The following is a 13,386-nucleotide window of genomic DNA, read 5'->3' as shown; positions in this document are numbered from 1 at the left end:
TGATCACAAACGATCTCATTGGGAATCCCGAGAACATCTACCAGAATTGGTAGGTCACATTTTCTGACACGAAATTCATTTAAGCATTCGTCTTCCTCCATGTAATCAAGGTTAAAAGGCAAGTATTGCTTACATGGTAAATCTAGGTTTTTAGACTTATTTACATCATACAATATTAAAAACTCCTCTTCTGACAAAAGATTGTCATTTAATGCCAAAAGCAATCCTTCTCTTGCTTTTTTAAATGACATTTTTGTATCTCAATAAATGAATTAATGCCGCGTTGCGCTGTCCTGTTTACCGTTGCTTAGTGATTTTTACGTTCTTGGCTACGGCGGTGTGACAGCAAACTTCCGGTCGCTGTAGTCGTTCCATTCGCAGCTGTTGCTTAAAGTCCCTAATATGCGGGAGACTCCTGCAACTTCCGGGAGACTCGGGATGTCTGTGATGGGAGATCAAACATCACAAACATCAGAACTCAACAAGCTGGAAACTATCAACTGGAGATAAGTGGAGCAAAAATATCATCAGAAACATTCAGTGTTTCTGTCTATGGTGAGTAGAGATCAGGGATGGGTAGCACTGGTGCTTAAGAGCCGTTGTCCAGAAGAGTTTAGATCCAACATTGAAAAATAAAATAAAAAAATAAAAAAAACACCTGCATAATCCTCAAGACACTGATTAGTTTGTTCAGCTATGGATGTTCCCTGTATCCCTGGTTTAAAGACATAATTTATCCAAACAGGCACATATTCTTTTTCATGTGTTAAATCATTGTATAGTTTGAAAAGACAGACACATTCATTGACCATCGACATGCTAAACACTCACTTAACATTTTTTACACAATTCCCTAGAATTCACAACACAGAAAGCAGAATGAATGTTGTGTTCACATTCCTCTTTATTTTATCATGTGTTCAGCTCGTCTGCCTGTTCCTGTCATCAGCAGTAACTCTTCACACTGTTCTTCGTCATCATCTTCATCACAGCAGAATTGTTCACTGTTGTGTTCAGTGGTGAATGTGGGTCATGTGACTCTCTCCTGGTACAAAGGAAACAGTTTATTGTCCAGCATCAGTGTGTCTGATCTCAGCATCAGTCTCTCTCTACCTCTGGAGGTGGAATATCAGGAGAAAAACAGCTACAGCTGTGTGATCAACAATCCCATCAGAAACCAGACCACACATCTGGACATCAGCAAACTCTGTCACACATGTTCAGGTACGGCAGAGCTGATATATGTGTTTATTCATTGATCTGATCTCTGTCTTCTGTTGCATTCACTTACATTCATGACTGTCTCTCTTTTTCTCTTCATCGGTTCCTCCAGTCTCTGTATCTCTGATAGTGCTGATCTCTGCTGCAGCTGCTGATGGATCTCTGTTGATTGTCACTGGGTTTGGGATCTTCTGCATCTGCAGGAAATGTAAAAAAAAAAAAAAAAAAAAAATACACACACACATATATATATATATATATATATATATATAGATATATATATATATATATATATAACTAAGGTGATCATAAAATTAATGATTATGATGAAATATTTATCTATTTATAAGTCACAAATGTCATTATAATATTGACAGCCTTTTAACATGTATGTGTTTAACATGTATGTTTTATTTAATTGTTAATGCAGGTCAGACAAAAAGAAGTTGTTGCAGTCAGTCAGTCTGTTACTCGTTTGTACAGTACAGTTCTTAACATTGATGCTACTTTCAAATTTTTATTATATTTCAAAGCTTTTTTTATTAATTTTTTAATGAGTTGACATTTTTATGAAATTATTTTACAGAAGCTTTAATAAGGTCTTAGAAAGCCTGCATATTCACTCAGAGTGAATCTAAACCAAAATTATATTATAATTTTTAAAATGTTTTTAAACGGTTGCTCTTGATTTACTGTATATTTTTCCTTGCAGAAATCAAAGGATGAACATGTGTATGGAAATGTCACCCCAAAGCGATGATCAAATACAGGATCTACTGGAATAAAATAAATGTTACAGCTCCGCAGGTACTAACAAACTACATTTATTCTCTGCCAGAATGTGTTTAAAAAAAAAAAAAAATTATCACATCATCGCCCTCTAATGTCAAGAGGAAAATCGCATCTACTTTTAAACGACACAGTATATGGGAATCCAAACACACCGAAAGTAGGATGAAACAGTGTGGTATTAAAGTGTTCGCTCAGCCCAGAGAGGACGTGTTTACCATAGACTGTATAATAAACATGGACATAGTGTCCGTGATGTCACCCGTAGACTCCTGAAGTGCGTTTATGAAGCTTAAAGTGTGCAGAGCGGGCCGTCGCCATCTTGGCAGCACGTCACCGTGCGACTCTCCTGGACAATTGAAAATGGGAAAAAAGCTGAAGCCACGCCCACCTTGTGCGATGACACTGGATGTGTCTCATTTCAGAGGCTGCGTCCTCCGGAGGTCGCATTTGAAGGCTGCATACGTCATCGGGGAAGTCTCATTTAAGAAAAGTAACCGTTAAATTGCAAAGTAAAAAATAAACTATAGCATTTTAAACATCACAAGGAATAACAGTCAATTTTATTATGATTACTGTTCTTAAATGAGACTTCCCCGATGACGTATGCAGCCTTCAGATGCAACCTCCAGAGGACGCAGCCTCTGAAAAGAGACGCAGCTACTGTCAGCAGCGTCAAACCACCTGTCACTCAAGTGGCCACGCCCTTAATTATGCAGAAATTTAAGGCTTAATATAATTTAAACGGATGAGTTATAAAGAAATCCACCCCCCTCACAGTTGTCATGAATGGCAAAATTAACTTTATAGGCCAAACTAATTTTTTTCCACCAGGCTGTAAACATGTTTACAGTTGATGAATTACAGTTTTAGTCACTTCCTTGTTGGCTTCACGAGAAAGAGCGGGAGGTTGCCGCTCTGTGTTTACCAGCTCCACTGAACTGACAGCGCAGCGCGAACATTATTCTTCTTTTAATAACGTTTTATGGCTAGCGTATTTTTGCTGCATTTACCACTACCAACTGGACTGGAGTGTGAAGCACCAATAAGCAACGCTTATTATATATATATATATATATATATATATATATATATATATATATATACAAATTCTCCTGAGTAAACCTATTTCTTTAATGTAATTAACAATACCATATATTTTACCTTGTTCTGCATGCTCTTTCAAAAGGCCTGACAAATAAATGATTCAACGCCCATGTTTCTTAATTCCCATGTTTCTTAATATATATAATTTTTTTTATTTTTTATTAGTAGATGGGGGTGTGTGCATGACTCCTAGTCCGCCTGAAGTCCACAATTATCTCGTTTGTCTTCAGGGTGTTTAGTTCCAGATTGTAGGTGGCACACCACACACCCTGTAGGCTGACTCATCATCATCCTTGATCAGACCATAACACTGTGGTGTCATCTGCAAATTTGATTATGGTGTTGAAGCCATAAACAGGAACGCAGTCATGGGTGAATAGGGAGTACAGGAGAGGGCTCAGTACGCAGCCCTGTGGCACTCCGGTGTTCAGGGTGATGATAGAGATGGAGAGTCTGTTAGTCAGAAAATCTAGAATCCAATTGTAGATAGATTTGCTGATTCCAAGCTGGCTGCGCTTGGAGATCAGCTTGGAGGGGATTACTGTATTAAATGCAGAACTGAAATCAATGAACAGCATTCTCACGTGTGTATTTTGGCTGTCCAGGTGGGTGAGGGCAGAGTGAAGTGCCCTTGAGATGATGTCCTCTGTTGTCCTATTGTGGTGATTGGCAAATTGGAATGGGTCTAATGTAGCAGGGAGACAGGATTTTAAGTGGGATGCAACCAGTTTCTAAAGTGTAGTGCAGTGGAGTGCTTCAGTACTGGCACGATGGTGGAGGTTTTGAAAATAGTGGGGACAGTTGTTTGGGCCAGGGACCGATTGAAAATTTCCGTGAAGACCTCAGCCAACTGCTTTGCACAGGCTTTAAGCACACAACCAGTCCAGATCTTGACACTGACACAGCTGAAGTACTACTATCAGAACAGAACCTATAGAATATTGTACATGCGCGACTGAATGAATCACCCGCCAGAGAAGACTCATTCTTTCTGAGTCATATTAATGATATGTTCTAAATGAATAATAATAATTATATAATTATCCTTTTTATTTAATAATAAAAAGGAAGAGCTTCAAAATGAACGAATCATTTCTAGATTGACACATTGCTAGTTCGGTGGCACTGGTAAACACATCCTCTCTGCGCTGTCGAGTCAGTCATGCAGCTTTTTCCATTAAGCAGTGCCAATGATCGGTCAGCTCTGAGCGAACACTTTAATAACGCACTGTTTTATTCTACTTTCGGAGTGTCTGGCTTCCCAATACTGTGCAGTATAAATAGATGATTCTTGCTTTATGAAGGTTCGACTAAAGCGCGCAATCAGACTTCCAAAGTCACGTGATTTTGGTAAACTAGGTTTTGTTAAGTTATAACTGTTTCAAAATTGTAGTGTTTCGCCGCTAGGGGGCGATGATCTCTGAGAACACATGAGCCAGTTTCTACATTATGGTTTTTGCTTGATCTCAGACCAGTTTTAAACATTTTATTTGGGATTAAATTAAACATTTATTATTATTATTATTATTATTATTATTATTATTATTATTATTATTATTATTATTATTATTATTAATAATAATAATAATAAAAAGGAAGAGCTGTAGTTTAGATCTGTAGTTGCCTATTGCTCTGATTACACAAACTCTCAGTAAAACAAATCAAACCAGTCCTACAATTTAATAAAATAACACACAGAAGACACTCAATTTTTAATGGTATTAGATGATTTGTTATTTGCATTTAATATATTAAAGCTTTAAGAAATCATTTGCAAGTGGTATGTAGTAGTAGTATGTATGTGTTTTTATGCATATTTGGGTTTCCACTGCATTTCCACTGTTCAGACCAGCAGGGGTCAGCAGTGTTGTGATTCAAACTTTCGACAAATACATTTCCACCCCTTTTTAAACATTCTTTTCACACAGAATCAGGTGTTTACTGAATGTATAAAACCTATTCATTATGGTGATGGTAATAAGCAGAAAAACAACACTTTACTTCCATAAGACTTATATATAGATAAATATCGGAAATTATTATTATTATTATTATTATTATTATTATTATAGATTGACAGAATATTGGTTTTACCAATGTCTTAGGCTCATATTTACACCCATCTGTCGTTGTCACTTTCATTCAATAAACTGGTGCCATCTGGTGGGTTTTGAATATCAACAGATAAAACAACTTATCAGCCCGTTGCAACAGCTGGATTTCAAAGTCACGTGACATATGTAATGTGAAAATTGTGTCCGTTTGATGTGCATGTGAAGGGAACAGAGATAATCTCAGTTATGCTTTAATATTGATTCAAAGCACACATTTTCATTTAGGCTACTGCTTTGATTTAAAGTAGGTTTTAAACAGTTTTACCATTTCACAAAGGAAAATGTAGTGAATAACTAAATAACATGAGCCTAGTGGATAATCTTAATGAATGTCATATTTTCAATAGACTCTACTTTTTCAGTTAGCCTCGGCCATATATTTGCCTCTTCATCCCCAGCTTTCAGCTACAAGGTGGACCTCCAGGCCTGCGTCTGTACTTGGGCCCGTCTTCCCACTGGTGCAAATGCTTCTACATTCCTCTGCCTTCACTCTGGTCCTTCATTCCTCTGATCCCACCTTGGTCTCCATCTCCAGAAATAAAGAAAAAAAGGAAAATATGATGATTTGTGTTATTGTTTCTCTGTCAGTGTCAAGCAGTTGCTCATCTTGGCCTTTTTCAGTAGTTAAGTGAGTTTGCTCATAGTAGCAGGACAGGAAGAAACTCTTGACCTATAAACTAAACACATGTGAAATAAATACACTTTCCTATCTACAAGATGTTTGTCCACCCAGCAGATGAAACCACATGTCTGCAGAGCAGCGACCGCAGCAGGTTTCAGTTTGAATCAGAAACTGAACTTAAAACCTGGTACTGTGAGGTGGCAGACTACTTCATTCTCTGTACTTTGTTTTTTTCCATTCACCAAGATTAGAATAACTATACATATTTTATAATCAGTAGGCTTTAAAATGATTGGTTAATTCTTATTAATCTTCATTAAACTGATAAACTGATGTTAATTTTAATGGCTGCAAAATTGGGACCATTAAATGCTGTTCACCCACAATTCACACTGTTTTCTTTTACTTTTTTAATTGAACACAATCAGACAGCTACACTCCCAGGAAAGGCACATAAAATGCTATTGGAACGGTACCTTTTCATTAGTAATATGTACACTTTAGGCACTTATATGTAAATCTGCAATACTAATATACACCCTTAGGGGGTAAATAAGATACTTTTCTAAAGTGTGCCGCCCCAGTTACAACCTTTTTTTTCTAAGAGTGCACCTTAAAGAAAGAAAGTTAAATGACAAAAATAAAGAATGTTGACCCAGTAAGAACCGTTATTTAAGTTGTAATAACAGCCAGATGAACTGTAAAAATATATCATGCAATGTGAACTGGGAGGTTCAAACTCTGTCGTGGGAGGATTCACACATTTACAGTTCTGCTGTTGGTTTAGCAGGTCGTTTTATTAGCTCAGACACACACCAACTGCAGAAAATGTTGCACATGTTTGTTTTGTTCTGTTTGTGTTGGTGCCGTCATACTGGTAAGTTATAAAAATGTTTATATCTTATTTTTGTTTTTATCCTACTGCAGATTTATAAAAGGTGCTGCTACTGTTCAAATATTATTTTCATCTACTGCTCTCAGTATAGTTAAAAATATTGAGAAATCTACTAAATTTAGTCTATGTTCATAATTTTTAATTAAAATTTCCAGGTCTAGAAAGGTCATACTAATAATTTGTATTTATTTATAAACTGTATAAAAAAATATCCAGCAAAATTAAACATGTGCTTTCATTTAGCAATTAATTATGCAGAACAACTGAGAGATTAAGAACATGTTTAAGGATTAAGTTTAAATCAAGGTTTAGTTTCTAAATTTGTTGCGTCAGACTTTAAACTTTCAAATATCCAGACATACGTTGTAACCATCATTTTGATCGCAATGGTCCTTTATATTTAAGATAAATTAACTTTCACCCTGTTACTTTAAACACATCAATGAAGTCCCATGACTGCAAAAGTTGTTGAAATATTTGCAGACCTATTTTTTTAATTTATTTTTTTTAATATATTAAACAGCCTTGAATATTTAGTTTGAAAATCAAATGTATTATTTGTTATGGGTCATGTACTCAAAAAAGAAAAGACATTTGTAATAATAATAATTCTTATTATTATTGTCATTATTATTATTATTATTATTATTATTATTATTATTATTATTATTATTATTATTATTATTGTGTTATAAGACTCTGTGTCATGACTGTGAAGAATCCATCGAGGTTGTTATAGCTCTAGGATCCAATGTTTTCCTTATTTGGCACTGTTTATCTATCATTTTTTCATAAATTATTCTATATTATTTCATTATTTAACACTATAGATAGGTTTCCAGGCAATATGTAAGCACTGCTGCAGTGTTTTATCTGTCTGATTGATTCTAACAGTCTCTCTGTAATGGTAGTTGATATTTTAGACATTTATTTGTATCGTGTCAAAGGAAGGTCAATATAGCAGCTATAAGATATACAGCTATATATATACATATATATACAGCTATAGATATACAGCTATAAGATCATGCATTTAATTGAAACCTTATTGGTGTAACACACCCTAAAGTCAGAGGCCCTAATCTGTCTAAAATGAGTGTGTTTTTTGTGTTTATATATTTTGTTATTATTATTGTTTTGTTTTTTTCAGGTGTGTTTGTTGAGTCATTGTCAGGAACGGAAGGAGATTCTGTTACTTTACACACTAATCTTACTGAAATACATGAGGACGACGATATCCTGTGGAAATTTGGAGCTGAAAAGTCTCTCATAGCTAAAATAAAGAGAAAGAAGCAAAACTTCTCCACATATGATGTTCCTGATGAGAGATTCAGAGACAGACTGAAGCTGGATGATCAAACTTTATCTCTGACCATCACAAACATCACAACTCAACACGCTGGAAATTATGAAGTAGAGATAAGTGGAGCGAAAAAAGCATCAAAAACTTTCAGTCTTCTTGTCTATGGTGAGTAGAGATCAGGGATGGGTAGCACTGGTGCTTAAAAGCCATTGTCCAGAAGAGTTTATATCCAACAATGAAAAAAAAAAAAAAAAACTCACCTGCCTAGTCTTCGTAATCTTCAAGACACTGATTAGTTTGTTCAGCTACGGATGTTGTCTATCCCTGGTATAAAGACATAATTTATCCAAACAGGCACATATTCTTTTTCATGTGTTAAATCATTGTATAGTTTGAGAGGACAGACACATTCATTGTCCATTGACATGCTAAACACTCACTTAATGCAATTTTTACACAGATTCACTAGAATTCACAACACAGAAAGCAGAATGAATGTTGTGTTCATACCCCTTTTATTCTCTCATGTTTTCAGCTTGTCTGCCTGTTCCTGTCATCAGCAGTAACTCTTCACAATGTTCTTTATCATCATCATCATCATTATCATCTTCATCACAGCAGAATTGTTCATTGGTGTGTTCAGTGGTGAATGTGGGTCATGTGACTCTCTCCTGGTACAAAGGAAACAGTTTATTGTCCAGCATCAGTGTGTCTGATCTCAGCATCAGTCTCTCTCTACCTCTGGAGGTGGAATATCAGGAGAAAAACAGCTACAGCTGTGTGATCAACAATCCCATCACAAACCAGACCACACATCTGGACATCACTCAACTCTGTCAACCATGTTCAGGTACAGCAGAGCTGAGATCTCTCTCTCTCTCTCTCTCTCTCTCTCTCTCTCTCTCTCTCTCTCTCTCTCTATATATATATATATATATATATATATATATATATATATATATATATATATATATATATGTGTGTGTGTGTGTGTGTGTGTGTGTTTATTTACTTATCTGATCTTCTGTTGTAGATCAGACTGATTTCAATCACTCACATTAATGTCTCTCTTTCACTCTCCTTTAGTTCCTCCAGTCTCAGTCTCTCTGACATTGCTGATCTCTGTTGCTGGATCTCTGTTGATTGTTGCTGCAGTTGTGATATTCTGGATCTACAGGAAACGTAGAAAAAATGATCAACAAGGCAAGTGTTTCCTACTGCTTCTAAACAATACTATAACAAAAAAATACTAAATTGAAAATAAGTTCCAAATTTTAGTCAACCATTAAGCCTATTTTATAATTTAATTCAAATTAATCTCACAGTTTTGTAGTTAACATCCTGCATATGAAACCAATATAATATTGTTTTTTGTCAAAATGTGTGTCTCTTTGATATATAATGACACTGAACATCACTCTTTAGTCGTCTCACTCACAGTCTCGCAGAAATCTGCATTTCTCAGTCTGCTTTAACACAAAAAAAGCAAAAACATGAATTTAAAATTTTAAGTTGAATAATAATAGTAATAATTAAAATGACTTTACAGGTGTAAAGATGTAGCTGGTGGTCAGGTTAAAATCTATATGAATGATGACTTTTATTTTGCTAGCTGAGTTTTTAAATGATGATTAAATACAAAGAATGACTTCACTTTTGTTGAACATCCAACTGGGTTTAATTTATGTGTAAAGAATGTCTCTCTAAATGAAATTATATTTTAAAAACATTTTGTGTATGGTGAAAAATATGAAAAATAGGCAGAATGGCAAATTAAATTTGTTTATGCCATTTTTAAAACTGTGGTGTTAAATATTTATTGCTTTAAGTTTGAAAGCCATACATAACTACAATTGTTGTGAAGAACCAGATCTAGTTGTTTAGCATTGAGTTTAGTTGTTTTAAAGCATATTATTGTTGAAACAGTGAAGACTTCTGCAGAAACGGTCACTTACACTGAGCTGGCTTTCAACAGAACAAACACAGAGGAGTCGGTAAGACATTTATTTGTTCATTTAATGAGTGTATTTGCAAAATTTCAGCTGAGAGTCAGTCCATTTTCATAAAAAAAAAAAAAATGCTCTGTATTTTTAAAACTATATAATCTCGGTACATTACATTTTGTGTTATTATTATATCTTGTGTTATGCATTTTCTACAGGAAGTTAAAGAGGAGAGTCATGTGGATTACGCACCAATAACGATGAGGTGATCAGACGTCAATGTTTTTCTTACTAGAAACCTCCAGAAATTACCACATATTCGGAGTCAACTGGTTAGGTTCTGAGAACACCACATTGCATCTGGTCTCCTAAAACTTCAAAAGACTTAACCTTGTAATGCAATGAGCTTTAATGAATTTACAGTCCAAATAAGCATTTTCATTGTTCACTCTTAAAGTTAAATGTGCAGACTGTAGATGCAAACTATACTCATCAAAAGAAATGGAAACCCTGCTGTGGTATCGATTATTTACATCTGTACAGAAAATGTGGTTTGATCTGCCGATAGACAAAGAGCTTGTGCATGAGAATGTGCCTACTGCTGGATGTTTGTTTGATGTTTGTTTGTGAGTGTGTATGAGGTGTGAAAAGTGCATCTGTGTCAATAGCTTGTGGTTGAAGGGCTTTTTTTCCATTCTTGCTTACATGAAAGCATCAACTTCTGCTCTACAGAGAAACCACGTTACTATATAATAATGAACTCATCAATGCTGCTGTTTGACAAAATGGTTTCAAAACAAGCAGTGATATTACTGTTCATATTAGTATATGAAAATATCACATGCACAAATGCATCATGATCTTATATAACCATGTAGTGATCCTGCAGCAAAGTAGTGCTAGTTTCAGAAGTTATTTCCAGCTCAAGACTTCTTTCTAAGCAGAACTACTCTTATAAATGGTATATCCTGTTTTCTTCTTCTTCTGCCAGTGTCTGGGTCTTTTAAAGAGAACATGCAATGCATGATTTACAATGTATAATTTATGTTTGATGTATTTGGTTTTCTTCAGTTTTGAGGAGAAACTGCTAAACAATGCTAACCCGCTTGATTCAAGGTTGACCACCTTTTAGGATGGCAGGGCTCCTGTGCAAACACTAAATATTAAACAGTTCCTGTGTTGTTTGTAAGAACAGTTAACAAGGAATAAAATGAAATATTTCAAAATGTGTTGAATTGTTGTAAAACGTAATTTATGACAAACCATGCATGGCCCACTTTACTGCAAGAGAAATTTGCCTGGAGTTCATGAACTTGAAATGTGTATTGGTATAGCAAAATATAGCTGGACCTTTAAGTCTTAAAATGTTTTGAAAGTGAAAGGACATACAGCCAAGTATGGTGACCCATACTCAGAATTAGAGCCCTGCACGTGCCTCAAATCTAGACCCGAGCCCGGCCCTGGCCCGAGACGCTCAGGCCCTAGCCCGACCGGTGTCCGACAGCTCATCAGAATTATCAGCCCGAATCCGACACGAGCACGTGTTTTTATTTATTTATTTATTTTATTACACAGCGGAAGCCTGCCCTATTTGCAACAATTAAAAAATGGGTCAGTTTTGTGTTGTTTCTTCTCATTTCTTTATCAAGTTAATTTAGAAAAAAGTTTGGAGCATTTTTTTTAAAATGACGATTAACATTAAACAGCTGAGCCGACAGCCTAAAACATATTTAATCAATTAAGCCTCTCAAATTAACGCTAATACTTTACTTGGCTACAATAAAATCAGTATATAAAACACTTCAAGAAGGAGTAGCAGGGTCTCGTGCTGTTTACATTTACATTACTTTAGAGGCCTATAATAGCTACTACTACAATAAGTGGATATAAGTGAAGTATAATCGTGGGTCGCGCTGACGGAAAAGCGTGCGTGCGCAAGTGCGTGCGTGCGTGTGTGAGACTGTCATGTCAGTATGTCAGTTTAATTATAACAGGTTGAATTATCAGATTATGAAAGTTATGAGGTTATGAAATGTCTTTCTATGTTTGTTTTTCTATTGACGACGTCAACTTCTCATTTTTTATTTAATGTCTAAAAATATAAATAGAAGAATAACTCAAAAAAGGCCCGAGGCCCAGCCCGCATGTGAGCTATAACGTGAAAATTGGCCAGAAGCCCGGCCCTAGGGGCATAAATAAGTCGGGGCCTGTCGGGCTCGGGCTGAAATGCAGGGCTTTACTCAGAATTCATGCTCTGCATTAAACCAATGCAAAGTGCACACACACAGCAGTGCACACACGGAGCAGTCATTTATGCTGTGGCGCCCGGGGAGCAGTTGGAGGTTCAGAGCCTTGCTCAAGGGCACCTCAGTCATGATATTGCCAGCCCGAGACTCGAACCCACAACCCTAGGGTTATGAATCAAACTCTCTAACCACTAGTCCACGGCTTCTCACTAACTTGTCTTTGTTAGTGTGTAGATAACTCCTGAGCTGTAAATATCACATAACTGATCACTCTATATTAAAGAAGTAGTTCACCCAAAAATGAAAATTGGATGTTTATCTGTTTAACCCCAGGTCATCCCAGATGTAGGTGACTTTGTATCTTCTTGTTTGCTTTACGGTGGATCACAGACTTGTAAGTGCATTACCACCACCTATCTCTCATTTGGACTATTGACACTCTATCTACAATCTCAATTGGGAGCGTCAATGGTCCATTTGAGAGATAGGTGGCAGTAATGCACTTATAAATCTGTGATTAGCTTAAAGCAAGAAGAAGAAGCCTTAAACACCTGCTGCTTGAGAACGTGCACAACAGACCCGCTCAGTAGAGTTCTAACAGTTCGGACATTGCGTAAATCAGAGGTTAAAAAAAAAAAATATATATATAAATACTGTTCAGTTTCTTGCATAGGCCGATCATTTTTTGTCTTTACGCATCAGTGTATTGAACTGCAGGGTTCAATTTGGATTTATTTGTGTATGTGCTTTTTTATTTTTTTATTTTTTTTTTTAATTTATGTGTTAACCATGAATCTCATTCACCTCCATTATAAGACTGCAGGTTTGAATTAAATATCTTAGTTTGTGTTCTACTGAAGAAACAAAGTCACCTAAATCTTGGATGCCTAGGGGGTAAGCAGATAAACATCAAATATAATTTTTGGGGTGAACTTTCCCTCTAAGAGCAGCTAAATTAATTAATGTAGACAATAATAATAAATATGTCACTGGTGAAACATCTGCTATAATACTAAATTCATTGTAATGAATAGAGGCATTTACCCCACATAACTTTTAAATCTAACAGCAGGTGTTTAATAGAAAGTGTGTATAACTGGAGTATAGAGTGCCATGTAGTGTTCAAAATAAAACTTCACATGTGAA

This window comes from Carassius auratus, chromosome 22 (genome assembly GCF_003368295.1).
Source record: "Carassius auratus strain Wakin chromosome 22, ASM336829v1, whole genome shotgun sequence".
Lineage (NCBI taxonomy): Eukaryota > Metazoa > Chordata > Actinopteri > Cypriniformes > Cyprinidae > Carassius > Carassius auratus.
The sequence above is the reverse complement of the archived record's forward strand: the minus strand, read 5'-3'. Positions refer to the sequence as shown.